This window comes from Rhopalosiphum maidis, chromosome 1 (genome assembly GCF_003676215.2).
Source record: "Rhopalosiphum maidis isolate BTI-1 chromosome 1, ASM367621v3, whole genome shotgun sequence".
Taxonomy (NCBI): Eukaryota; Metazoa; Arthropoda; class Insecta; order Hemiptera; family Aphididae; genus Rhopalosiphum; species Rhopalosiphum maidis.
Genome location: NC_040877.1, coordinates 78,458,548 through 78,486,221, shown reverse-complemented (window position 1 = coordinate 78,486,221; position 27,674 = coordinate 78,458,548). Strand labels below are relative to the sequence as shown.

The window sequence follows — 27,674 nt, the reverse complement described above, 5'->3', positions numbered from 1 at the left end:
AGTGGTTGTGTAGTTATTATTTCGTGAGGTTGCACACAACTTAACCAAACAAATATTAAGGACGAAAATAAATCCAAAATATTGACATAACTTGATAACATTTTTATTTTAAATAATTTACGACCATTCCTATTTGCCATAAATTGTAAACAGTGCAAATGTTGTAGGTATAATCACGTGTGGTACATGATAAAGAAGAAAATAATAACTCGATGAATTTTTTTCCGGGAAATGAATGACGACCGTTCCTATATATTTCAAATAAAACGTCAATCGTTTGATTTATCAGTTAGGAGGGACGTCGGCTACTCCCGTTATATTGTTGTAAAAGTAAAACTATACACACGCTGTAGTTGTTGTGTAGAACGGCAATTAAATAGGTACAGTAATACATTTAAACGAATTAAATGTTAATTATTTATTATATAAATAATGTATTATATAATATATATAAGCCAAAACTATATTTTAAAATTTATTAAATAGGTTTATTCATTTATTATCTTCGTATTTTAGAATGATATTAAAAATGTTACCTACTTAGAAGTTATAATATACAATTTTATTCACGAATAAATTTATGAATATTTATTAATATTGGAATTTTATATAGCATCTTATTATACAGTTTTCTGTTTATTAAATAAGAGAAAATCCAATTAATTTATGGAAATTAAATCAATATTAATTTATAATGCTCTCAATTGTTATTTTTGAAGAAAAATAAAAACATATATATGTGTAGTGCACACGTGTTATTGCATGACCCAGGGGAGGTTCAGAGTCAGCGAAAAATTGTCCCACTGGAATCGCCCAGCAGGGCAGTTCTTTGCGCCCAATAGTGCCCAGTGGACCGTTGACCTTTTTACCCTCTGATACGAATTGTTTAACACGGACATCGACTAATCCGCATTGGTGCAATAATTTGAAAATCGTTTTTTCCGGTTCAAAACGTCCAAAGAACGTGTTGGCATGAAATGAAAATGAATAAAAATAATAGTAACAAAATACTATGTCGGGTAAAAAAATGAAAACTACAAGATAAAAAGTTCCAGCATGCCGCGGAATTGCATGTTTATTGGTTTTTGTATAAGTTAACAAATATCAAGCAAAGTGATATCGCTATTCAGCATTCCTGTTATACACTGTAGAAACAAAATAAGTTCGGTAGACAATTATTTAATAATCCGTTAGGTATAAGTAAATCAAGTTTCTTGAAAATATTAAACAAGACTTGTTTTCAAACTTCGAATTATTCAACTGCCACTTAAAATTCTGCACCATACATAACTAAAAATATTGAAAGTTGCAATCTAGTTTCTTAAAAGTTTCGTACTATTTTTCAAGATAGTACGAAGTAGATTATTATATGATGTTCTATCAAATTTGATAAAAAAAAATTAAGTATTATAAATACTTTAACTAAAATAAATAAAAAAATATATATAAAAAGTGAACTTTATCAGTTAATGTATTTAAAAAATAAGTATAATTACACATTGTAATATAAAATGTATCTATTTAAAAAGAATTGTATAGGTGTGGAGTTGTAGTCTGGAATACAATGAGTCAATAATAAGTTAAAAAATATCTATGATATAGCCATATAGGTGTACAATGTACACTCCGAGGGGGTTTTTAAATGTGTAAAAACAATTGATTAAGTTGTATAAAACGTATACGAGTGTATAAATAGCGTAATAGTTTTAAATAATATATTTAATGTAAATTTAATTCATCTTAAATTTATTTATGTAAATAAATACATTGGATTAAAAAAATGACGTATGAATAAACACTATAAAAAATGAAATTAAAGTTTAATTTAAGCATAGGTACTTTTATTATTTTGTTTTTTTTTTTAATGCGTGACATATTTTATGATGAGTAGCATTTTTAGGATACCATATTATTATATTTAAAGGCACGTAATAAAATATATTATATGCTTTAAATTATTAAATTGTACAATAATGGATGTTGAGTTTGGACAACAAATAATATGTATAGAATAATAATGGTCAATATACTTAGTAGATTATAAATATATTTATGTATATAAGTATTATAAGAAAATCTATATAAATATAACTTTTGGAATTTTCAATTGCAAAAATGACAGTTATCAACTTTAGAGATGAAAAGTGTGAATTTATTTATTTAATCAACGCAGCACATATCACAAAACACTTTTGTGTTTTTACTTAATTAATCGATATTATTATTTTCCTTTATTATTTGTTTTGGGTAGAAGTTAATATTAAATATATTAAATTTATGTAACACTATAAATTATAAACGATACTTTTATATCGGAGTCTCAAACTAATACTATAATGTGCAATATGATACATAATAATTAGTACTCGTAGTCGAATGGATTATTGACTTTTTATTTGTTATAAACGATTATTATTGGATATCGATGCAATGGAATTGTATTTACAGCTCAAAAAGGGGTGAACCTCGATAATTCAAATTTCGTCTTTTCGTTCATTATAACATAAATCGTCGGAAAGCTTTTAAAACCGCAATGACACCAATGTTTGGGGCTTTTAATGGTTTTATGGGCATTGGCAATTGAGTTTGTCGAAAAACAATGCGCAAAGTCGCTTTTCCGTAATATACCAAGAGAAAGTCTTTTTAATCCTAGTTATTGGTTGTTTTGTTTTTAAACAACTTTTTCGTCAATATACACTAGAGGCATTTTGTCATGTCCACCTAAAAATTTGGAGGGTTGAATGATAAAGTTTTGTAGATAGAATTTTAATTGACAACCCTCACTGTGCACTGTAAAACTCGCACCGATTAAAAAGTTTCGTACACCATATTAACTTCAAGGCAATGTGTAAATGTGAAATTCTAATTTAAATTATTAACCTGTAAATTATAGACCGAAAGACAACAGTTTTAATTACATGAAATATTCACAAAGAAATTTTTAATTTTGTGTGCACTATTGTATCATCTATTTACATTATACATCTTTAAAATCACCTGTGAACTATTTTTTGTAGATTTTATATTTATTAAATTATTATGAAAACAATAGACTTTATTGAATAGAGTATAGAGATAATTAAATATAAATAATAATTCATTTTAAAATCATTAATTATATCAGAGAGCCCAAGCTAAGATTAAGCATAAAAAATAGTAAAAAATATAATTGTATGCGGAAAAATATTTTAAGAAAGCAGAAAATAGTGTAAAATACACATTAATACAAATCGAATATTACAATTTCTATACTTATACTATAACAAATTTAATGTACACAACTCATATTATAATAATTGGTTTTTTCTATTAGTATATTGTATAATAAGTCATAGGTTATGAGTTAAAAGGAAGATACATTATGTTCTATACTTGAAACTTATTTATTTTGTCCTGTCAGCTTTGCAGTTAACAAGCTTTTTCAATAATAATAAGTAGCATGTTAATAGTTTATTGTTATTCCGGCATTTTAAAATTTTATCTCTATTATACAAACAATTTTTTTTTTTTGATACTATAATTATTCTTAGTTCTAAAAGTTTCGTCTTTTCATACCATTATTATTAAAATTCAACAACGCGTCCATACCTAGGAAACCCACAGTCAAATAACTTGAAGTCACTCTAACTAAGAAGCAGATAAGGGGCATACTTATCAACAAAATTACAACTAACATGCCATCGTCTATCGATGCTATTCCCAATAATAAATAAAAAATCAGCCATTCATAAAAATGTTCAATTCTAATATATAATAAAATACTACATTCATTAATTACTTATGCATGTCCGATCTGAAGAAATTGTTCGGCTACACATATTAAAAAAATCATAAATTCCAAAATAATGTTTTAAGAATTATTATAAATGATGAACCACAGAACATTTATAATATTTCTCATGTGATGAAAAAATACATAAAGACCTCAAAATCAACAAAATTATAGACCATATACGCGTTTAATGTCTTATCGAAAAATTCCAATAAGTCAATACTCAATTCTACAAACTCACTCCGCTATAACCTCCATATACATTCATCACTTCAACGACGTTTAAAACACGCTCGCCCACATGACCTCATTAGAATGACATCGTATTTAATTTTATTGTCTGTTCAAATAATTTGTTTATAATTAATAATTGTTAGTTAAATTAGTTGTATATACATTATACACTGTTAGTATACTTAATTATCTTGTTAAAATAGTCACAAATTATATTCTATAATATCCATTGATTAAGATAGCCATAAGCTAGAAAATCTTTTTTGATAAATAAAAAAAAATAATTAAACAATCTATATTCAATATTGCATTAAGAGAACACTACCCGCATGTGTTGTCTCTGTCTTACTAACATAACGTAGTACACCATAACAAATTTTTGTTTTAACACATTTTGTGACGTTAGTTTTAATATTAGAGTAAATTTATTTATTATCAAATTTAAAGGTAAGAATATTATCCAGAAAATTACATATTATGCTTTTATTGATATTATCATTTTAAAGGGAGTTATGTACAATTTAAAGTTGTAATATTTTATACAGCTATAACTCACTTTAAAATGACAATATCAATAAAATCATATGTCATTTTCTAGATAATATTCTTACCTTTAAAATTGATAATAAGTAAATTTACTCTAATATTAAAGCTAACATCACAAAATATATTTTTCTGTAAATGTGTAATGGTGTACATTAGTAAGACAGAGACAACACATGTTGGTATGGCGTCTTGTTAAGTTACAATAAAAAAGGTACATCATCTTATATATGACATGTTATGGAAGCTAGCGCCTTAAATTGTTTATTAATGTTAGTTTTGATTACAGTTTAGATAGTTTCTAAGCCAGTTTTTTTTAGTGTCTTTTATTTGAGTTACGAGGGATAATTTTGGAAGAAACATAAAAGATAAAAAGTAAATTTTAAGCTATTTTTTTTTAAGTCATTGATTGCACAAAATCAATATTTATTTTTATATGCTAAAATTGTAATGTTTTCATTTAAAACAAAATGTATACAGTGCGGTGTAACAATTATTTACAACAACTAAATATACTAATTATTTGTACAACAGGTTTCAAACTTTTAGTTTATAGTCATGAATTATTGTAATAGAAATATTAGTTATATTCAGATAAAATAATTGCCCATAAACTATATTTATAAGAACGATTATTACGAGTATATATAATTATCTATACATTTTGGTGATTATCAAGTTTTGTACTTTTGTTATATAATATGATCTTATAGTAACATCCGTCATCTATAAAAAAATTATGAAATTCGTCTTTGATTCACTGTATAAATAAATTATAAAAGGCAAACAGGAAACATAGACCGGATCTTGGACACTCGTCTTTTAGCTTCAGTCACTTCAGTGTAAAAACAAGTTATTGATTTAGTTTATTATATATTTATATAAATTCAAGTATTATTAACAAAATTATGTTTTATACGTCACTTAAATTGTAATTTGTTTATTTTTTGAGTAAATAAGCAAAACAATGGTATACAAAAAATATTATACGTTGTAAAATTTATACAAAATCTTCAAAATATAGGTATTTACATACAACACTAAAATCAAATTCTAGAAATCAACTAATGTGTATACTTAAATTGAAGGATTTACTAAATTTTAAATAATGAATTCATTCATTTTTCAACTGGAACCTGTTGTAATTAAATCGGTAGTCTATTTGTATTATAAGTCTAGAAAATCTTATAAATTTGTATAGAAATAATAGCTGCCTACTCGGTAGTTATTATATAAAATATTGAAACCCTCGATAGCTCGTAATATTAAAACTAATTTAACATTACATAAATCTGGATTCTATAAAAGTTATTCAAAAATCGCACAAAATAGAAGAAATAACGTATGTTAAGTGATGTCACTCATTCATTGATGTACACGTTTTTTATACTCATTACTTTTTTATACGTATCGTATTTAATTATTCAGTATAAATTCACTAAATAATAAATATAGACAAAATATTAATATTTTTATCAAAGCAACTGCATCATAATGCATTCTTATTTATCGTAAATAGGAACTACAGACGAGTTTTTTTTTTAAGTATTGTATTAAATAATGAAAGAACGTTTAACAAAAATTGATTGGATACACTTTTGGTAGTATATTGTCTTTTGTGATTTTTTTTTTTATGAGTTATCTTGAAAGAACCACAAATTATTAGTCTACATTTAAGAATTGAGACTGATATAATAAGTTATATAGCATTATAGCAACTATCTTCCTTGAAAAACGAGGGGAGATGACATAAACGCAATAAAACAAAATAAGTGTTGCTTTCAAGTAAATGTTGAATGGTTTGGATATTTAATTTATATTTATCAGTAAAATATAAATTTTTATGAATTTATTGTTAAGATTCTATTGATTAACTGAAGAACCTAACACAGAGTAAAATTGTGTGTACAAATATTTAAACAATATTGCAGTTTTAAGATTTTGGAACTGTTATTTGTACAGATTTTGTATTTAATATAATACCCATTAGACAACTGCGTTTAAATCAAAACAGCTATTTAAATGTATTATAATGTAAGGTAAGGAATTGTGTATACTGTATAAATACTTAAAGAAAAGAAATAAAACACAACATATACAAATAAACGGTTTTAAAATATTAATAATTAAAATAAGGCTTTTAAAAAAAGTATGTACAAGAAGGAATAAAAAACTATAATATTAAATATTCCGATTTCTATATAATATCCTGATATTTATTCTAACGTTTCAAAGAAATTCGGCCAGGAGCTGCCGTAATTTATATTTCATGTTGGCACATTGCCTGAAACATGAGATTAAAAAAAATGATAAAATATAAAAATGTTAACACGATCATCATAACGTTCTCATGTGTAGAATTTTTTACCCAAACTCTATAAAGATAGGATTAAAAATCTAAAGCTAATAAAGAAAGTCAATACATCATTTTGAGTTATCTTTAAAATGTTTCTAATGTAAGAATATTCGTTGGATATTTTTGGCTTTTTTAGAGTTGTGAAATATTTTAAAATAATGCAATCACTACATTGCTCATATTATTGTTATTGTTATGTTAAATATTATTTAATATAAAAACGTAATAGGTACTACTATTAATACGTACTTAAAAATACAATATCAATTTTTCACATATAGGCAGTATACGTAGTTATAAACTTGGTTAGTTAACAGCATTCCTTATATTGTAAAGAAATACGACACTTTTGCTCAAATAGTTTTATTTTATATGCAAAAACAATTTTAAAATTTATTAAATAATAAATATAATTTGATAAAAATTATACAACTCGATAAATTGTTCACAGTATAAAAATTTATTTTTTATTAAGATTAATTTATAATGTACCTAATAACTATTTTTTAAATTATTTTCTGTTTGCTTTGATAGAAATTATAACGTATTCATCAACTTTTATTCAAATATTATAATTTAAATATTTATATTGTTTTTGTATAAAAAAAAAATGATCACAATTATAAGTCATTCTTGTTTGAAAAAAAAAAACGTTTACTTCAATAATTACTATTTCGCTTTTAAAATATACTTTTGCAAATGTTCAAATATATTATTAAAATATTTTAATGAATAATAGGATTTAACAAACCAATATTAAATTAACTGAGAGAATAAAAGACAGAATTAAATTATGTAATCAAACTCGTAATAGCATGGAATATGCTGAAACAGTTTAAGTTTAATAAATAAATAAAAAAAAATTGAACTTTGAAAAGTTTTAGAAATATGTATTGTAATATATAATTTGAGATTTTGAACAACAAAAATATTCTTCACATTCTCAGGTTAATATGAAAAAAACAAGACGCGTTTTTATAGATTTGGCATTAATGTGTCTCTACTCTTTAATGACTGGTCTATCCTGATGAGCGAATGTATTATTTTTTTTTTTTTTTGGTTTTTTATTTGAAAATGTATACAAGTTGTTACGTGTTTAAATTATTCGGTTAGATGAATAATAATAATAATTACTATTAATACTATAGTTGAAAGTTCGGCAGGAATAACGTGCTGAATTCAAACATTTTGCAATATCAAATAAAAACAAAAATATTTTATTTAATTGTATGTAATTTAAGTAAAGTTAAATTTTTCTCTAGCAATTAATAATATTTTAGAATTTTAAAGGAGTAATTAGGGCCCTAACTAATACCTCCGGAGGTATTCTTAAGTTTGTGCTAAATACTTATACAACATTAACTTAGAGTAATTTAGTGACCAAAACTTTAAATACATTGACTGAAAGGGTTTAATATTATTGCACGAAGTTCTTATAGGAGTTATACGACCTTTCCTTTGCACATGATTTGTAATTCTATGATAATGTCATTGAGTATAGATACTATACTATAGTACTATACTAATAATAATATGTATATTTATATTTTAAGCATTGTTTCCAAATGTCCATTTATCGAAGGAATATATAAACATTAAATATAAGTTTAGAACTATATAAGTTACTCCTCAACTTATATAGTTCTAAACTTTCAATCTCTTATTGAAAGGCATCTTCATTTATTGCTTAATTTTCAAACAGTTAAATTATGTGTATAGTTAACAATATTAAAGACTACATATTGGGAAAAATTATCTAAAAAAATAATATTTAATAAAATGGATTATAACGTTATTTTATTATTTAAACAATTTAAATAACAGTTAAAATCAAAATTTAAAACGGGAAACTATAGACTTTAAGAATTCATTAAACCATAATTTAACCATAATGAACTCAAAGCATTGTACGTGTAAAATGTTGTGTATGACGTTTCTTTATTTCTTATTTTAATTTTTAGTGAGATGAGTATATGAGTATCAAGAAAATGTATTATTGATCATTGGGATATTACTGCAGAAAGCCCTTAGAATCTACAGTATTCGATTGGTTTTATACAATAGTTTCAAGTCTATGTCAATTTGTTATTAATTGCAAACATATGACTTGAGAGTAATTTTGATTGGTTTTTATTGTTTTTAACGTAGTATATGTCCGCACACAAAATTTTACGAAAACTTATACAGTTTCTTATATTGAAACAACTTGCATTAGATATTTAGACAATAATTAAAATTATTAAGTGTTAAAAAAAATGGAATATCTAAAACATAAAAAAATGTTGTTATTTACAAATTTGCGAATGTTTATTGAACTGTATATCGTATAAGAACATACTTATGATGAAACTAACATTATATATTATTATGTACATAATCAAAGTTATAAATAATAATATTTTATTAAGTATATTGTTGATATTATGTTATTGAAATATACAAAAGTAATTAAAATAATGTTTTTTTTTTCTTGAAAAATAGGGAAACACAGAGGCCCACTACGTATATTAGAATATAACATAATATATCTAACCACACCGACAATAGTAGTTCATAACGAATTATATATTAAGACAAACGAGTTTACAAACATATTATGATTTGTATAAAACTACTTTTATCAAGGGTGAATGCTGATATCATGGGACTCGACGTTCGGACATATGACACATTACATTGCAAAGAAAACGTCTGTTATATGAAAAAAAAAATTACGAATGACCACGTGTACGACAAGGAGAAAAATGTTCAAATTTTCCATTTTTATACATATTTACAAGACAGATTTTTCAAATGCATAAAAGCTATTTAGCTATTTGAATATTAAAATAATTCAGATAATTAAAGCAATTTCACTTCTAAAATATCTAATGTTTAATATTGTTGTTTTAATCTTATGAAAATTGTTGATAAAAATCATGATTACACTGTATTAAAATGTCAAACGTATTTTTTTTCTATCGATGATCGAATCATTTTTAAAATCTATTTTGAAATATAAGTATCTATTTAATATTATATTTTTACAATTAATATATATGTAACTTATACCAAGAATAGTTGCCAGTGGATACCTGTTAATACTTGAATATTTTATTTTACTATTTTTACTTTCACTAAAAACTGCAGCAAGCCGGTTGACCATTTATGTGCATATTTTGTAATTTTTATTGCATACGACTTACAGCATATTATATTTTTAGATTTTGGGGATTAGATTATAATGCATATTTAACGCGTGTTTAAGTAGTATATGACTATATTATGACATGAACATGGCATTATTTTTATTTTTTTATTAATTTTTACTTGATTTTGAAAAAAATACGAATAAGTATAAAAATGCATTAATGAATATTGAAACTTTAAACTTTTGAAACTTGTATAAAAATATTTCATGTCCTAATAGGTATATAAACCATTTTGGTGATTTTTCTCGTAAAATATTGAATTTTGAAAAATTACCTCTTTAGATTGTTTGTGCTTTGTTTAAGTCTACTGCCAGTGCTCGTTTTTTGAACTTTTGAAAGTACTTATTCTGCTCAGAAAATAAAAATATATATATATTATTTGCAGATAGTAACAAATCCAACAATCATTTGTAAGACCGATGTTTTACTTGCCCGGGTCGGTGATTTTAAAATGTTGAAATCGTACGATAAATTTTTCGATTTGTTACTGTATGTTTATCTATTCTCGTGGTGTATATATGAACATACATTATAATAACACACAAAAAATATTATATAGAGCAATATTGCTGTCGGCACTAACGATAAAACGCCGGATGACCAGTCAGACGCATAAAGTATAGTGTTTATACGGTTTATTGTTGTCGTGTCAGAACTTATTATATTATTATATCGTCTGTTCATCAGCCGTTTGAAATACAATAAATACATGTCTGTCACTACAAAGACTGTCTGTTTTTGGACTCGCGATCGTTTTATATAATCATTGTTCATACGATTATTACTATTGACCGAAAGTCTACTTGTACATTTAATAATATAAACTACAACTACTACAAGGTTTATGTATACATATACAGTCCCAATAGTCTCACACAACACACCAGTTGTGAGCATATACCAATAATATACACAAGGCTATAGTCTAATATTCTCTTTGAAGCATAAAGAAGATGGATTATATATAATATTACAATAACGACCGTCGTACCGTTTATCTACCCGTCCCGTTCACCACGATTATTTCGTTTATTGATAAATATACGGGTAAACATAAAATAATATTGTGAAATAGATGTAATAGACGATCATTGAATTAAGATAGGGATTAGATTTTAAGGAGAGTTTAAAGGGATTTTAAGCGACGATTTTTCGTTTTTATCTAACAAAAATTCAGCATATGAATTTACCCTGAGTTTCATTCTGATATAGATATACTGATGGATCTAATAATAGATAGCAATTCTAAAAATAAATTTAAAGTTATAGTCTTTTTTAGATTGATTTTTCTATATTTTTTATTTTATTCCTTTAAATCTTTAAAAAAATATATGAAAAGTGAAAATAAAATTGTTATAAATACATTTTGAGGGAAGTTAAAATTAAAATTAGGAAAAGTATATATCTTACGTAGTCGTATAAACCTTATGGTTTTCACTAGATTAATTGGTATGATTGAATGAAAAATTAAAAGCCCATCAAAATGCCGGAGTCATATGTATTATAAATGAAAACGAAAAATCACCACTTCTTATTCACAATTATGTATTCCAAGTCCATTAGATATTTTATGGGCGTTTATAAAATTTTTAAATAGTAGAAAAACGTAAGGTTAATTGGAATAAAAATCATTAATAATAATTATTAATAGATACCTATATAATATCTCTCTGTTATATAAAAAAGTTTTGTATTTTTTTGTTTCTCAGTCTTTTAAATTTTTCAAGACAAAAAAATAAAAGTAATAATTAAAAAAACATAGTTATCAGTATTGAAATATAAAAATCATTTTAGATCCTAGACTTTATCCGAGGATTTGGCGAGCGTAATTAGTAGGGGATGAATATCTCTAGTAATGACATAATATTATCGATATAATATATTATAGTATTTATTATTTTTTACTTTGGTTATTTTTAAATAGTATTTTTAGTCTCCGATATAATGAATGACTGTTAAAAGGTCTATTGTCTATAGTAGTATAATTGTGTTGCTAAAGTTTGTATTTTTTAAATATAACTATTTTACAACATGCTTTATTCTTTATATTCTTTTTTAAATTGTTTAACCGTTTCAACTGTCCCTAGGTTAGGATAAAATTGAATTTATCTGAATTTTATTTACGAGATAAAACTAAGTGCTAATGTGCTGTTATTGCCTATTGTCTTGATCTTATAGCTATAGAAACCTTTTTCGTTATCTCGTCTCGACACCACCAGCAATAACTAATAAGTTTAACTAACACCTCGAGTCTTGAATTATTTCTGGCTACTGTTTATAATATAATGTTATTCGTGTTTGCCAACCTATTTGCACATAATTTAATATGAACGTTTGATTACACGCGTCGACTGGCGCGTGAGCCATAAATCGTCGCGAATCGCCAAACATCAACTAGGTTCAGCCGTACAGGTACATAATATGACTATAATGGATATCAACGAACACGGTTGTTTGCACGAACCTTAATATAATACATAATGGTTAACGATTCAAAAAAAACTTAAATCTTCTGTTTATTATGTACGTGTATAGATATTATGCGGTTGTCGTGGAATATTTTATTTTATCATTATCGTTTAGAATAGAACGGTTTCTTTTTTGATGTCGGTCTACGATCTGGTCTTACGGATTAAAAGTTTTTTTTTTCGCTCACAGTCGTTTGCATTTTCGTGCATACGAAATTTTTTATTATATGTTTAAAATTACATCAGTCGTGTTGAATTCTCAAACAATAGCTTTCTATGCAAGTGAGCGTTTATTATTGTAGGTATTATATTTTATGTATTCCTTTGAAATGATAAATATAATACCTATCTAGTCTTAAAATTATACATTATTATTTTTGGTCTATATTTTTCTATTTCCGTGTTTTGAGAAGTTCGGTTGAATACATTTGTTATATATTTTTTTAGATATACCATATGAATATATTCATTATAGAACAATATTGAGCATTAAAAATTTAGAACCAATATTTGGGCAGGTAATTGTCCACCGTAAGTACTAATAAGTATATTATGTTCAAAGATAATTGTATTCTAAGTATGTATTCTTTCCAAATGCAATAAATGAATAAAACTATTATTATTATTGTATTATTTAAATACATAATTATCGATATCTACATCGATATATTTCTTATTATTCCGATGAATTTAAATTTATTTATTTATTAGTAGGTATCTAAAGTATGTTTTCTGTACACGTTTACGACTTGATTTAAAATATTATTTTGAATTTGAGAATAAGAAATTAAGAAAAATAATATATCAATTAATTTAAATATTTATGCTAAGTAACCTAATTATATGAAATATATTTAAAATTACAAAAAATATAATTTTGTATTTTTATTCGATTAGCATATGACTATTATTATAGCTCAAAAAAAATATAATTTTTATATATTCAACAGTGTTAGTGAAATAATTAATTTTTCGTTGTTAATTATGAATTTATGAGTTATTATATAAGCGTATATTATGTAAAAAATTAAAAAATAATATTTTTAAAATGTTTCAGCGTTGTTTGTAAATGTATAATAAAATGTTAGTTACCTATACATATGAATATACCGAATAAATCCACTTTATTATATTTACTGTGTGTTGTTACACATTATAAAAATGCAAAGCATTATTATTTATTATATTTACGTTTTTTTTTAATATTTATATATTATTGATTTTGAACAAAAATATACATAGTTATGTGAATATATATTTATATATTTTTATGTTGTAACTTGATAAACTTAAAAACTAATTTAAACGAATATATATTTTTTAAATTAAATTAGTGTTAGGATGCTGTTGGATAAATATGATTTTTTTATATACATTTAAATAGTCAAATAGGTATATAAATCATATATAGATAGGTACTATTAATATGCCGGCTGTCAAGGGGCTTATATGCCAACGGTCGGTCGCCCGGGTCAGATGAACGGTAAATATTGTGCTTCGCCAGTTGCCATGGTAGAGATTTATCAATTGCTCTGTGCAGCATTACCTAACCAATGTCCAATATGTTATTATTTTTCAGATAATTCGTAAGATTTCTGTTATTTACTTAAAATAAATGAAATAAAATTATATGATAAAAAAGAAATATTGGTCATTAAAAATGAGATTAAATTATTTTTTTCAGTCTAAAAATGATTGAAAAATAGAAGATAACTAAAAAACCAAAGAAGTTAATTTAATGTAATAGACTTTGAATATACGAAATTCAGGTCACTGTAATGAATATTTTAAATTTGAATTGAATGATAAGTCATTGAATACGTTATAAGGTTCTTAGCAGAGACGTGTCTAGCAGCTATATTTCTAAGAATATTTTATAATTTATAATTCATATTTCTATTGCTAATAGTAATACAATATGTTGAACATTTGTTCAATATGACAATATATAATCAAATTTAATGTACTATAATAACTATCATAATATTATATTGGTTATATGAATAACTGTTATTAACTAATAAGTAAATATAGAAAATGTACATTAGGACGATTAAATTAGATTCGTATAGTAGGTATAAATAGTTTAAAATTAGTCTAAATATTTTAATATTTGCTCTGTGTGCAGACTGTATAGTAAACAATAAAATTTGTATTAATGAATATAAGTCCCTAAAATTAATATTTTTGAATTACAAAATATTATTAGCTAATATCATTATTTTTCATTTAATTATTTAATTGTATAATTGAACTTTAAACGTTTTTAAAGAATATGTTGCATATCTATTTTTGGTATTTATATAATTTTTATTACAACTAATCAAAAGCACCGTATTCAATTTCTAATTTTTTTGATTGAAGACTAATTTATAATTCTTGATGAATCTATTTTAAAAATTAAGGAAAATTTTAAAATGTCTATAAATTGATTTAAAAAATCAAAACTGTAAAATGCATAATAAATAATTAATAAATATTTTAAGTATCTATACGTTCTTAATTTTTGAAATAACAAAAAAATAAAAAAATAAATTTCGTAAAAATTAGTATAGTTTAAATACCGTCACTCTATTTTTAGTTTTTTATCGATTGTCAAGAATAGTAAGTGTAATTGATCCGAAATAACAAACTAGACAATTCATTAATAGAAACTACCTTCAATATTGAAGTATTTTTTTGGTATAAAAAGTGTCTTTGTTAAAAAAAAAAAAAGGGAGCAAGTAAGTACCACTCGGTTGTATTTTAGGTATCAAATAGGTCACTATAATAGGTGTTTTAAATTTCTATTTAATGTTATATCATTGAACACGAAAAATTATAGCTAAATGAAGACGATCTGTCGACTGTCAGCCTATATAATATTTCTTGATATGTTTTTTGATATAGCTATTAAAGTAATTTATTTTACTTTACTTATTACGTTAGATTAGCTCTGTTCAGAATCTAAAATAAACGCACAATCACGCCATCATTGTTAAACCAATAATACATTCGTCGACCTGCTCAGAATCTAAAATCAAATTGAATAAGAAATACATCAAATACCTACGTAAACTTAAGTAATAGCATTTAACTCTTTTTTATCATCGTTATTTTCATGGTTTTTAAATAAAAAGAGTAATAGAGTAAGTTTTTATAAATTAAGGTACAACGGTTGACAGATACATAAAAAATGAAGGATTGTGGAATTCGTATAAAACCAAACATTATCATTTACTAACCCATTTTCTGTAATATTACTTTTCAACAAACGCTTTTAACATTGTTTAGGATTTATTTTCTGTGGTGTTTAGGGATTTTAAAACGTCTTTGTCTATTTGAATACACCGAATCCTTTGTATCATCTGTTTGGGTCATCGCGTAAAGGAAGAAATGCCTAGAGATTTGTGCATTATACCATGATCCAAAGTTACTTGTTTGCGATTGTGATCATGTTTCTTTGTTACAATAAAGCTATTTATATATTATTCATCATGACATTTTAATTTAATGTATCCCCAGTGAGTTAATTGAAGGTTAAATATAGGTATTATAGAAAAGTGGATAGGTAGTGATACGTTTTAAACTAAAGACTCACATCACCATGTGCCTACATTGTACATTTGTAAATACCTGTCATGCCTACTTGAATGAATAGTTTGTATTTCAATTATAATATAGATCAGTGGTTTTGAAACTTTTTTTTTACGTACCACTTAAGTAAAATATACTACAACTACAGTTTAATAGCCCTCCATGTACCACCATGTATACTGTATAGTATTTCGCGTACCACAGTTTGAGAACCACTGAATTAAATTGTTTACTACTTATATCGATATTTTTAACTTTGGATAATTGAGTATTATAATATTACCCATAGCATATAATTTTCAAAAAAAATTTGAACCTAGTAATTATTTATTATTGTTTAAAAAAAATGCGTATTATTGATGGTACTTGTAGTTTTTCCCGAAAGAACATAACCGAAAAATTCGTACAATTAATTATGATTTAAATAAATTTTACTGATTATAATTATTTTAAAAAAAATGTATTACTTTATAATAATTAAATCAGATAAATTTGTGGCGACTGGGCTGTCAGAAAAACATACCTTTTTATTTTGGCACAAATGGGCGATGCCCCATTTAAATACCGATGTAAAACCTAATTTTCAAAAAATGGTTTTAAATAAGAAAATAATATTAAATCACTAATTAATAATAAAATTAATACATTTTACACAATAAAATTCAATTAGAAGGAAAAAATATTAAAAAAAAAACTATAGAATTGTTACTTTGAAAATTGTAATATTATAGGCGTAGGGCTTACAACAGAAATTATACTATGCTGTTGTTTTATTTACATTATTACAATCTGTTCTTTAATTTATTTTAAAATAAAGTTTAAATTGGCAACTAACTTAAGGATAATTAAAACTATGACATGTTAAAATTACTACTATATTTCAAGTTTTTCGTAATGAAGCAATATTATATGATAATATATATTTTTAATTCGTATTAGGTAATAGTGTTTCAGCCTTCAAAGATATTAAATGGTTTGATTTTTTACTAAATTATATATATTTTGTAATTTTATTAAATAATTTAGATAACAATTTATTGGGGCATTTTAGTAGTAGATTTTATATTAATTTTGATTTATATAGAGAATAGAATATACTAGAATTATATTTTAATAGACATTAAATAAATAAAATACTTAATTTAAAACATAAATTTATGTAACAATATCATTAAAAAGGCATCTAGTGACAATAATTGTAAAAAGAAAAAATGTTTAATAAAAGCGTAATACCTAACATTCAAATTTGTATTGATATTACGATTAAATTAGAATATATTTCATATTTAAGAACACGTCTAGTTATTTTTAACTCTATGTATTTATGTAGGTATTCAATAGTATTATGTATATTTATCTTTATTATGTTGTATAATTATAAGTTATAACTACCTATATTTTATAAACATAATTATATTATGAATTTTCAATAAAATTAGAAAAATTTAAATAATTTTATATGAAACCAATTTATTGTTTATATATATTGTATTTAAAAATATATAATGATCATATTTAATGGTATTATTCAAGTAAGATGAAATTCTAGTAAAAAATTAATAAATAATAAATACATCAAAAATAATAACACACGCCAACCGTTAATTAACGTTATTGCAATTTCTCTAAATTTGTTTGTAAGCTTTTAACATATTATAATTCAATAATTAGATAAAATAAATTATTAAGTGCATAGCTATATAGAAATTAAAATATTTTTTAATTTTATTATATTGCGTGCTTGATTCATGTTTGAACATTTTTAAACTAAATGGGAAAAATTATGACGTGTATAAGATAGTTTTCTACATTATAATGAAATTAAATAATATATAATACTTACAAATGATTTACGATGTTCGTCTATTATGACTTCGGTTAAAGGTTGGCCGTAAGTTCACGGAGCCGAAGTCGAGAACGCACTGTCCGTAACGCGACTTGAAACACCGATTCCGTACCACAAAAAGACAGAAGCGCAAGCGTTCACTATATATGCTGTGCAAAAGCAAATTGACGAGCAAAGATTATTATACAGACAACGAATGCGTTCACAGTAAAAACTAAAAATATTACACCTATTTATTTTCAGTTATAAGAGACTCAGAGTTTTCCGATATTGAATTCGATCGATGATTGTGATACACAAGCAAATATATTATACATTATTATTATTAGGTTTTAAACAATAAAAACGTACCTAGGTACCTAAGTATAATACGTCATTATAGTTTTCTAAAATCCAAGAACTCACAAAATTGTTTTTAAATATTAATTTTAAAATGTATAATATTGTATAATAATATGTTTGTACAGCAGGATTCATACTAGTGTGCGAAGTAACATATTAAGTAGAAGTATGAACATGTTAACACGGAATAATTAGTATAACGTAATAAAAGTGCATTATAATATTTGAGAATATTGTATGTGTTTTTATAATTTAAAACAAGTTTTTTTATTAAAGTATAAATAGTGATTTGGTTTGATAAAATGAATGATTAGAATATTTATTTTTTCAAAAAAACGACACGTTAATATTATTATATTATTTATAAAATATGAAAAATATAATGTATACAATATTAAATGGTAGTTGCAAGTAACTAATATAATAACTATTTACTTATGATTTTTTAATAAAATTATTAGAATTTACATAAATTTAAAATAAAAAGTCTTTATCTAAATAAAAAAAGGAAAAAGCCGTGATATTTTCATCTTTAAAAATATTTCAAAATATCAATTATAGCTAATTTACATAAACGATTTACAAAAGATAACACATGTTAAGTTAAAACATATCTAATAAATTGGTAAGGAATCAAATTGTTTCGTATTTATTTAAAATTAATTTTTTACTTATTTAGGTCACTAGGAATTACAAATTAAAATAACATCGTGTCTTATACCATCATTTTCTATACCAGTATAACTCATACAATTTGATTAATAAAAAAATACTGTTTATAATACTATATAATAAAAACTCAAAATATGTCTTGAATAATTAATAATATTATATTATTATCAATAATTAAAATGTTCTATACCCATTGTTACACGCTCAACAAATTCTATATTCTGAATTTTGAAGTGGATTTATCATTATTAAAATATAAAAAATTCTTGTTTAGTATCTAAAAAGTAACGAGGAATTAATTAATTAAATATATATGATTTCCCAATATATTTTTCTAGGCACAAATAATTATTTTGTTATGAAACGTATGTTTTTAATATATGACTTACATTTTAATCATTTTTGCATTCTATCATAGCAACATTTAACAGTCATTTTTTATAGAAACATATAAATATGATAAATTGATAGATCATAACTTTATCGTTGAAACTTTAATGTTGTGAGCAAGATGTGAGCATTTTTTAATTAATGTTTCATAATATATATAACATAAATTTAACATATTTTAAACTTATCTCGAGTACTGACTCTTTTTAAATTATTAATTTAAAATATCATGCTAATATACTTACAATTATTTACGTTTAAAGCGTTTAGGAAGGAATTCTCAGATAACATAAAGGTCCGCATTTGAAAGTGAACTAAAAAATTTTGATGATTAAGTACATTTTTGTTAATCCTTTATGAAGATGTTTTGAGCAATATATAGAAAAATACAATTTTTCAGTTTGCAGTTTTCGAGGTTTACTGTTAAGTGAATCAATAATACATGGTTAGGCGTGGACAAGGAAAATTAAATGAGGGCGATATTATATTCGTTCTGGTTATTCGTAACTCTTCATAATTTACCATTTTACTATAATTAGATATGTACTTATGTCCTAAATGGTTAAAATTATAGAATCGTCTTTTGAATGTGATGAGATATAATTCATATATAATAACACGCTCCAAAACCTACTTTAAATAGAGGCTTTCAAATTGTCGCCCGCTTAATATTTTCTTATTTAAATGGTCTAAGGTAATAAACATAATTTATTAAATTCATATTCTAAACTTTGTATCCTCGTTATTATATATTTTGTAGCAATATTTATTTTTTTATAATTTTTATTTATCCATGTATTAACATGCATTTTATTTTATTTAACCATAACAATAACTATTTAAATCCAAAAATAAAATTCAAAGTAAATGTATAAATATATACCTATAAATAAATTTAATAAAAATTATTAAAATATTTGTATTTTTAAAAAAAATGTCGATTTTAATATACTCATTATCCAATAAGCAATGAAATTAAATATACCAATAGAAATAAGTTACTGTATTTAGTATTAGAATTTATTAAAATAAAAATACATTATTTTAAATAGTTATAAAATAATAATTGAAACACTCGTTAATTTTTTGTTGATTTAAACTATTCAAATGTATATAAGAAAGTATTACTCATTTCTTCATTAGTTTTGTTTTTTGTGTTGATCTTTTAAAGCTTAATACATTTATATATTTTATTGCGCATACGTCAAAATATGTTTCTACAGAAAAAATTAATTATTTGATACACACCTAGGATGAAAATATAATATTATTTTATAATCCAGCGATAAATATAGAACAGCACAAAAAAAGCTGTATAAAGTAATTTATATTTTTATCCATATGCGAGTTGTGGTTTTTTATTACTATTTTTTTTTTATGACAAAAAAAGTAAAATGATAAATTCTTTTAAATTCTGAGTGGAGCAATGTATTATTTTTTTTTTTTATGTTTGGAGTGTTTGGACACTGATTAAATAAATTACTCTTATTTTTCACAATCCGTTTAGCTTTAGCATATTGTGAAATTTGTTTAGTTTTAAGAAAATTGTTCAAGTGCTGGATAATGTATAATATTAATTTTGTTACGTCTAGTCGTTTACATTTATGTATTTATTATAAATAATATATTGATACATACACGATGTTGATGTATATTATAAATTTATAGGTACTTAAAGTTTTATTATCATTTAACTTTTTTTTTAATAGTTTAAAATATTCACACTTTAATTTTTTAAGTACCATTTATTTTATAATAGAACACGTTATAATAAGACGTATTTTGATCTTTCTTTTTTTATAACAAAGTGTTCGCAGTCATTTTTTATATATATACAGCAACATCATTGAAAAAAAATGTAATATATTATTCTTCACTTAGAAACTAAAATGTATATTATAAAATAATCCATACATTATAATTTAAATTTGTCTTTGCTCCTGTTTCCAAAAAGTTTGAGTTTGTACTATTAATAGTACTATACATAAGCATACCGTACATGAAGATTTGAGTCATAACCAAAAGAATGTGAGGTTTATGTGCACTATCTGCTGGAATAGTATGAATAATGAATATATTAACCTATAGTATGTCCCGATCAAAATTGCAACCAATTTAATAATTAAAAAATTATTCATAGGTGTACCTAAGATTAAAGTTTGGTAAACTAAAATCAACCATTTTAAACATAGAATGTTATTATTAATAGTTAAAAATAATTTCAGGTTTATTTTAATGTATATTCATATATTTAGACAGCTTCGTATAACGATTTTGTGTATTTAAGCTGTTTATAATTATAAATTTACAACTGTGACAAAATCTTTGCTTTCATAAGTGTATCACATCATAATATTTAACATTTTATTATTAAGATTTTAATAAAGTACCCGTATAAAATATTATAAGACTAAAGCACCTTGGTACTTATTTTGATATTATTTTAGATTGATATTGTTTACTTTTCTTCTGACATCCCTATTTATTAGTTTTTAATATTTTTGTACCAAATTATCGTTTATTATATTATATTTTTGAATTAAAGTTAAACCTTATAATAAAATAATTATCATACTTTATAAAGAATTTGATAATATCTTCAGTATTATTTAATAGTCTATTTATTTGTTTTAATTTATAATAATTTATAATTTATTCAATTCTATTTAAGTACTATCCTATAATACTTTATTTTTTAGCTATGCATAGGTGTGTTGTATGTATGTTATATTTTTAAATGTTATAATTAACTATACTTAATAAAGTATTTAGTATAAAATATTTAATCACCAATAAAATCAATATTATGATATTGTTTAGTTAAAAATAGTAATAAAAATGTATGTTAAAAAATATCTCTTGAGGTAAATACGATTCAATATAATTAATATAATATAATCCTTTAAATGTTATAACTGTTTTGTGACAGCCAATAGCCATGGTGGCCAAAATCATAATAAACAAAATATAATTATGGTAATTTCCAATTGAAAAATAATATTATTCTGAAGGAAATATTTACTTGGTACCTAATAGGTACGTACTACGATCTACTCCGATATTAAATTACCTAAACATTTATGCAATCATTGTCAATAGAATTCTCATCTTTTCAACTACTTATTATTTTTTAATACCAATATATTTTCAATCAGAATTCTGTCACAAAAAAATAAACTTACAGTGTCGTCACAAACCGCTAATTCAACGATAATTGTACATCATTAAAAAGTAGCAGTTACCAATATACATGATATACTATAAATACAATGTTAATATATTAAAAGAAAAACAAAAAAAAAATATAAATTAAAGGAATCCTTAAGTAAATTTAATTAGGGGGAAGACTATTCTCAACGCTTATCAAAAATAGATTTTATCATAGTTCCTAGCAATGCAGTGAACTCTAACACTAGAATGTTTATACTAATCCATAGGCAGATAAAACATATTGGTTTGAAACGGTGGCGTGGTGAGACCTACACACAATGGTATAAGAAATAACTAAGAAAAATATATTAAAAAGTAAATATATTCCTTTAATGAACCTTATTCATTGACATCATAAATAGTTTATTTATACGAAAAAGTATTCGTCTAATATATTTAAGCATATTAAATCTGTTATATTTACAGTTTTAATAAAATAAGTAAATCGTTCAAATTGTGAAAAGTTTATTTTAAACATCCTAACGACTTATTTAACTTACAGTTGTATTTAACAAATGTATTTTGTTAAAATATTTTTATATATCAGTTTATTGAAAATTGTTCGTTAGTATTTTCATAAGACTTACACATGAGGAAATACCTTTACACTTTATATTATTACATCAAAGATATAAGTATCCATAAAAAGCATTTAATTACTTTTACAATATTTTTTAAAAATATAATCTAATAATTTCAATAAGAAGTTCAATAACTAATAATACTTGTGAGTTATCATATGAATAGTTACATTCATACAATCATTTTTTTTTATGATTTGCTATAATGATAAATAATAACTTTTTTTGCAATGGTAGGTAATTTTCTAGATTATCAAATATAATTTGAATAATATACTAAGTACCTATATCTTCATATTTTTTAAATAAATAATAATCAAAAATCAACCTAAATTTATAGTACTAAACACCTATACATAAATTAAATATAATAATATAGTGCATAAATTAATATAAATTGCATTATACATATTATATACAAATACAATTAATAAATTATAAACGCTTCCTTCACTTAGAATCATTTTTCGGTTTGATTTATCATTGAATTAAATTAAGTTTAATACATTAATTTACAGTGGTCAATATACTTGAAAACTTATTACACAGTATACAGTCGTGTGAGTTCTCCTGTTTTTTTTTTGTTTAAAATACATTTGAGTTTATGCAATCAATGGTCAACAACCGTCTTTTAACAATTTGACCATCTAAAGGTAAAATAAAAAGTTGTCAACAATAGTGTACAATAGGAACCTTTTTTAAAGTAACAAAAAAGTAATTTAATCGTTTATTTTTTTATTAATAACCTTAAAAGTAGTAACACTAAATTTTTATTTAAGTAGTGTAGATGAGGTAGCGACACAGCAGCATGCTACAAAAATAAATGTACTTTTCATACAATTGCATAGTATAATATTATAATATTATATTAATGCGTAGGTATCCATATCTTGAAGAAATAAGAACTTCCGTATGCAACTATGAAACGAAATCATTAAGTTTTTGGTGAATATAATAATAATCTATGTATAGTACCACCCTAATGTATACTGATATGTTATGAAACTTTTGACTTAAATTACATTGAAAATGGCAAATTCATTATATATGAGTTCCGTTATGGTATTTAGTACAAAAGCTTACTGTAATTCAACGAAAATGTAATCAATTCGTATCTAGGTCCTAGGGAAACTTAATTAATTTATAACCATATGCCAGATAATATGCGCTTCTACCTATTACTTGTGTTTACTGATTAGTTTGCAGGTTATAATATGTCAATGTTGAGTAATTTAAAAAATGATTTAAAGCGTACCAACACCGTGTCAACGATCTGTATTTACATTATATGTAAACATTTAAGTATACATTTTTTTACACATTCTTTGTGCATGAAAAATGTACACATACTAACAAATGATATTCCCATGGCTATATTTTAGACCTGGGTCAAAAATCGTCAAGAAACGCCCGAGTGATCAGGTTTTAATCCGAAATTTGAATAATTTAGTATTATCATAAGGTAGTTATTAAAATTGTAGATTTTGTGCAGTGGTACATTTTACCCTAACCCGAAAAAGATATATATGCGTCTAACTAATTGTAATTATATTGATTCAATAACAATATGTTTTTTATGTATTATTTTATCGTGATTTTTTAATTGAAAACTATGAAAATAAATGTTTTTCATTGGTATGAATTTGCTTTTAAAATATATAACATACCGTTAAATTAAATTTTTATTTTAAAATGAGAGAAATACTTGTTATAATATTTGGGCATTGTTTTCTATGATATGAAATATAAATAGTTTTAACTTAGATTACCAATTAGCAATCAAACATTTAATAAATAGCTTAAACATATCAAATTTTTCAGTTGTTAATGTATTTTTGAGATGTTTAACAAACTCTTAACAATTTGAATAGAATAGCTATATAAGAATACTAGGAAAACACATAATATATTCACAGGTATTATACCTACCTACTTTTATTCAATTTTATGCGTAGTTACTGTATTCTATAAACTTTTACAACACAATGGCTACGATTCATTTTATTGGAAATAAGTTTTCAAGAGATTTAAGGAAAAATGAACATTTACTTGCTTCTTTGATAAACTTTCTAAATCAGTTATAAAGTTTTGCATTACTATATAAGGTAAGTATATTGAATTGTACTAGATACTAAATAACCATTTGGTTTAAAAAAAAAAATCTCTATAGGTACTTCATCGTTCCCTTGTAAAATATAAATTAATTATTTTGTAATTTAGTCATAAAATATTTATAACCTCCTAATTTTATTGAAATTTTTAATAAGATATTTAGGATGGTTTAAATTGATCGACATCCATGATCAAGAATGAAGAAACTAAATTGTTATAAAATATTTATTTTATTTTTTTGTTAGAAAAATAAAAACAAATGGCACATTTTAAAAGATGTTGGTACTTCCTTATATAATGTACATAGAATATCTTCACTACAGCGAACCTCATATTTTATATTTATTATTATTCTATAAATTAGTAGTGCTGTCTATAATGTGTTTAAAAAAACTAATTTTAAAATAATAATTTACAATTTTAGCCTAGAGGTAAATAGTAATAAAATAAAAATTGTATTGATATATATTATACGTGTATTATATTTAATAATTCGTTTTAATGACATAATATTAAGCGTGTACGTGGATAAATTTAGAATTTTTGTGTTAATTGTTTTTAAAAAAAAATGAACATTAAATAAAAATAAATTTTCTGCTGATTTATTAAGTAAAATATCATTTGAGAACGGCACCTATAGGTATTTACAATATAATATGTGGCAAAATATTGATGAATGATGACGGACCATTTTACGTTATAGAATTGAACACTCAAGTACCTATATAGGTATTCCACATTCTAAAATCTATATTCAATAGATATACCCAGTTAATACTTCGAAACCTAAAAACTAAAAAATACTTTTATGTAAAAAGGAAGGACGTCAAATAAAGTAAATTAAGGCATCATAATAAAATATATATTAGGATTTAAGAGAGCTTTATATCGCTCAAGTCAGTGCTTCATATACGTACGTATGAGTGCGCCCCAGTTGACTTACATATTGAAGAATAATTATTATATTGCCCATATAAGGTCTATACTACCGAGACGATATTTTTTATTAATATCTTTACATATATTATATTCTTTTTTAATTCATATTCATGAAAGCTTCAAATCGTACTTTTTCATCTTATTAAGAAAGTGTTATATTATTTATATTATTATTAAGTAATTTAAAATATGTACAAATCTATATTTTTATAAAGCTCGCCGACTTGACTCGGCTAAACGATTTGGGTTGTATGAATGAGTGTTGTAGAATGGTCCGTAATAATTTTTTAACTTACACGGTGTTTATAGCCAATGGGAATATAATACTTCCTGTTTGACATTAATGTTGGAATACTCTATATGCACTATACAAATTATCGTACTAGGTCGTCTCGCGTTATTATCTTTAGTTTATCGCGTATATTACTAGTTTTTCATTGTCTTTCTTTTTGCTTAGCGAGTAGCAATGACCGTCGACCGTATATATTTTGGGTCAACATATAAATCATAGTTTTATATATGACGGTATAAATGTAATTTTGTAATATTTTCGATGTTTTCTATTAAAACATCGATGTATTGAATTGGATAATCTTGTATACATAGGTGATACGGGTACCTACTACTTAAGTTATAATAATATGGAAAATTATTAATCATTTTTACATTATCGTCAAATGCTTTAGATTTAAAGCCTTTAGGTACCTTTATATTCACTATACTCTATCGAAAAAAAATTATGATAAAAACAACGGTCCTCAGACGTCAAACTATTTCACCTACAATGATCTAACTTAATTCTTATCAATCATAATCATATTAAAAATTACTAGTAGATAACCACGCGTGATATTAATCATATATATATATATTTCATTATATTAAATTTTATTGTAATATGTTATAACTTAATAACTTATAATAAAGTTCCATTTAAACTGAATTTAAATACTGTACTTAATACATTTCATTATAAAATATTGTATATAATTAAAAGTTATATTTAAAATTATATAAATCAAGACATGTTTACAATTTGAACAGTACAATGAACAGAAAAAAACTGCAAAATACTGTTTAATGCGTGCGAGGGTGGCTTGGAGGTTTCAGACGGTGCTACCCACCCGATTTATGTAAATTTTGATATTTTCAGAAAATTCGATTATGTTGTCTATAGTGCAGCAGGCCTCGAATGTTATACGTTCCACTTTTATTTGCATAATCCGTTGAAATGTATACTCGCCTGCAGTGTGTAAAATGAAAACACAATAATTTCTCGATAGTGTGGGTATTCGTTATTGTTTATTTTGCTGTTTCTTCAGGGGAATAGACATTGCGATTTGTCGTTTTCAGTAATAAAATGGCAGTGGGCATACACAGACGTAAAACATTAAGTAATTACGAGGGAAAAGCTCATCTCATAACATGTACATATCTATATT

General features: G+C 23.9%; 1 protein-coding gene across 2 annotated transcripts in view; it reads right to left on the bottom strand.

The window, feature by feature from the left end:
• The window catches only part of LOC113556101 (trace amine-associated receptor 1), a 77,291-nt gene that overhangs the window by 37,918 nt on the left and 11,699 nt on the right, over positions 1-27,674 (bottom strand). Inside the window, exon 2 of one of the 2 annotated variants that reach the window (XM_026960847.2) lies at positions 17,984-18,135. The gene's annotated coding sequence lies outside the window, so the exon portion shown is untranslated. Of the gene's footprint in view, positions 1-17,983; positions 18,136-27,674 lie in introns of those variants that run through there. The other variant, XM_026960848.1, reaches the window with a different exon arrangement.